Source organism: Pteropus alecto, unplaced genomic scaffold, assembly GCF_000325575.1.
Source record: "Pteropus alecto unplaced genomic scaffold, ASM32557v1 scaffold270, whole genome shotgun sequence".
Classification (NCBI taxonomy): domain Eukaryota; kingdom Metazoa; phylum Chordata; class Mammalia; order Chiroptera; family Pteropodidae; genus Pteropus; species Pteropus alecto.
The window spans coordinates 6933281-6937554 of NW_006430735.1; positions in this window are offsets into that span (position 1 = coordinate 6933281).

Here is a 4274-nt window from a genome sequence, read left to right on the forward strand (position 1 = left end):
AGCAGAAGGAACAGATCAACAAATTGATATCACAAGTGGTTAATAGAAAGTACAATTTAAAACAAAATTGACAGAATAATTGAACTTGGAGGTGTAAGCCTGTGTGGGAAAAGAAAGTTAAAGAAAATATATTACAGTAGAAGCAAAACTGAGGCGTGGAGTATAACTGGTGATAAAGATGAAATAAGCTTAATACTGTAAGAAATGTTAAATGTTAATTTAACAGCACTCTTTTTTTCAGAAAACTTTACAATAATATTTGCCAAATCATACTTACTGCTGTTCTGAGATCTTTGTGAGTAATTTTTATTAGCTTAACTTTAGAATTGGCTGAAATGAGGTGCAGTTAATGGCAATATCAGTGAAAGTCAGTTTCTGAAGCAGCACTAGAACTTAGACAAACTTAATTCATGGTCAGTCATCTGTTCACATAATATTTCACCATGGAATCCTATTCCCTGTTCTCTTGTTTTGATTTCTTCTCCTTCCTTCAGACAGCATGGTAATTCTTTCACTACTTTCTCTGACAACAGTTGATGTCCTTGGCAGCTGCAGTGCAGACTGTCATGGCGAAGCCAGTCTAAGTTTGACTATGATAGAGACCTCTGCTGGTTGAGAAAGAGGCAACAGCAGCAGCAGCAAGGTCTAAATACTGCTATTAATAACAACCATCATTTATTGAGCATGTACTATTAGTTGGTCATTTTAATACTTTCCCTCTTTTAATAATTTTAACAATATTAAATGTTAGGTGCTATTTTTACATCCCTAATTTATAAGTGGGAAAATTGAGGCTTAGAGAGATTGAAATAATTTTTGAAGGTCACACAGCTAACAAGTAGTGCAGCCAAGATTCAGATCTAGACATGTTAACTCTGGAGCATGTTCTCTTAATCACTAGGAAGTAATTCTTCAAAAGGTGGAAAATTTATATTTCTTAAGAGACTGACAATATGTTATAGAGAATAATAATTTTAATGACAAAAATGGTGGTATCAGTGATACAATATTTTTATGGTGACATAATTTATAAAGCATTTTCTTATTCATGTTCTCATCTGCATCTTATATGAAGCCTCATGATGCCCATTTTACAGAGGCTGTTATGGGTTGAATTATTACCCCTCCTATTTATATATTGAAAGCTTAACCTCAGAATGTGACTGCATTTGGAGATAAGCTCTTTAAAGAGGTGATTAAGTAAAATGAGGCCATTATAATGTGTCCCCATCTGATCTGACTGGAATCCTTATAAGAAGAGAAAGAGATACCAAGGAGATACATACAGAGAAAAAGTTATGTGGGGACATAGCAAGAAGGAAGCCATTTACAAGCCAAAAAGGGAGGCCTCAGGACAAACCAAATCTGCTGACATGTTGATCTCGAACTTTTGGCTTCCAGAACAGTAGAAGATTAATTTATGTTGTTTAAGCCATCCAATCTGTGGTATTTTGTTATGTTAGCCCTAGCAAACAAATATAGAGGTATGGAGAGGTTAGGTGCTGTATCAAAGATTGCCCATGATTTGTAGGGCATAAATGTATTGTTATATGGCATAACTATATTGAATATGACCTAAGACTGGAACTCCCCTCTTGAATGTGAACCCCTAGTCTCTTCTTCCCTTTGGTTAGGCGACCAAGAGAATATGCACCGTCAAGGGTTGGCATGCCTAATATGTAAAAATTGTGTGAGTAGAATGAAGCAGAGAAATATTTTGGAGTTCATAATATTAATTGCTTACTCTCAGCATCATGGCTCCATCTTGGAGTATCTCATGTTTATTTTCTTTAACATTTGAAGATTTTGAGGACATTGTGTCTAATGATAATGCTACCCTGATAATGCATGAATGTATCAGGAAAGGCCATATTTCTAAACTATCTATGTTGAGATCACATGGTTTATCTCACAGGGCAGCTAAAAATGTTGCTGGCAGAATTTTCTTTAGCATTTTTGTAATGCTTTTCTTTGACAAGGTTCAAAGGAAGATAAAGAGGGATTAAAACTCTCATTCTAATTCCATAGAAGCAACAGATAGAGAAATTAACTGACAGGCCCAACATCACACATCTAAGCAGTCAACACAGTCTAGACTTAGCTGTCTCTCCAGTAGACTCCTCAACTGCCATGGAAAATGGAAAGGGATTGGTGTGAGGAAAGGAAGGTGAGTGGTGAGTGAAGTGGATCTTTCTTTCAGGACATCAGTTTAGCTGAAATCAACAATTGCTCCTCCTAATCTGACATATTTTATTCATATTCACAATACTGAATAAGTTTTGCTCTTTTAGGCAAATGGAACTCTTATTCATGATTGGCATTGAAGATTTTGAGATCTCCCTTCTGGAATGGAACTCCAGGACATCTATAGAACAGACATACTTGGGCAGAGATAAAGAAGAACGCATCTTTCTCATCTTCCTTCCAGGAACCCATTTCAATAGCATGTACATTCTCATGTACCAGGCAGTAGTGCCTCATCAGAGAAGTCTTTATCTTTTGAACCTGAAGTGGAAGGTTTAGAGCTAGAGTTAAGAGGTGGTGGGTGTCTGATACATAGGCATACTCAGTGGTTTTGTTTGAAAGGGAATTGGCGTGAAGTTTGTCTTTGAAATGCTTCTTGTCTTTGAAATGCTGCTCCATTGTAGCAATTCTTTGGTTTCATCACAGGAACTTTGCCTTCAGCATCAAACATTGACTGCGACATGACTTTCTCACACCACTTTAAATCTCCTTAGCACTCACACTCAGCAGGACAGTGTAGAGACCAAATGAAGAAGTGTGGGGAGCAATTTGCAGGGCCCTGTATAACAGAGGAGCATTTTGTTTCTATATTTTACCATTACTAGCATTTCTCTACTTGTAGATTAAGATCGATGATCTTAAATTGCATAGATACCTAGCTAGTCTAAAAAATAACTCGTAGGTATATTTTTCACTGAAATCAGACCTTAAGTTGTAGAGTGTAAATGTAAGTTGGCAAAGGCAGTAAGTGGACCAGGCAATACAGTTGCTTCTTCCCAACCCCAGCTCCCATTCCTCTCCAACGATCCTATGGTTTTGCTATAGGTGAGAACTGTCTGAGAGATTCCTGGGTTTTATTTTTGAATTCACTCTGCTATTGTAAAACTTTATCGAAAGAAAAGAATAGCTAAATTCATTTATTATTGTCTAGTACTAGGGTCCAATCTTGCTTCCTTTCTACCAGGGAACAGCAACAAACAACAGAGGAGGCTTCCCAACAGTTTGGGAACCTGCTCAGTTTGGTACCTGCTCCATTCTTTTACAGTAGCACAATAAGAGGAGGGAAGGAAGTAAATAAATGATATTTGTCTTCATATTTACATCTACTTTTCAGCGTGCTTGCTTCTTCTTTTTTACACTTCTTTCTTTACTTTTCTACCTATTTTCTTTCTACTCTATCATATGATCTTATATTTTTCTACCTTCTCCTCAATTGCTTCCAATCTAATATATATTGTTTCTTCTTTCCTGTAATAATATAAATAGGAATGAGAATGGGCTATAATTAGAAAACATTGTATCTTAATTAATTTATCATTTGTTTAAAAAATATTGAGGTTTATGAGTATAGCAGATTGTATTTTCCAAAGATGACCACAATTATATCTCCCATTCCTCATGCTTTTCTTGAAACTTGCCACTCTATCATCATGAGTTAGAGTCTTATGTCTCTCTTCTTGAACCTGGTAGGCCTTTGTAACTGTCTCAACTAACACAGTATGACAGAAGTGATGTTCTGTGATTTTTGAGTCCAGGACATAAAAATGCCTATGCTTATTTCCATTTTGTTTTCTTGAGACACTTGCTCATGGAACTCAGTCACCATGCTATGAGAAAGCTTAAACAGCAACTAGAGGGGCCCTCATGGAGAGGAATCAAGCTGATTATATCACAGCCCTGGTTGAGCTTCCAGCTGAAAGCCAGCATCAACTTGGCAGCCACAGAGTAAGTCATTTTGAAAGAGGCTCCTCTAGTCTCCAACTGAGCATCCCAGTTGATGCTGAGTAAGACAGAGACAAGCTATCTCTACAAAGCTCTGTCCAAATTTCAGATTCATGATCAAAATAGATATTTGTATTGTTTTAAGCCAATAATTTTATTGTGTAGCGATAGATGACAGATATACTGAGACTCAATCTTTCTAGAACTTGTTATATTTAGTGTTTAGAAGAACAATTTCAAATTCTATCAAGTCCCATCACATTTTGAAGCAATTGCCATTTAATTACTTAGTGTGTATTGTTTGATTC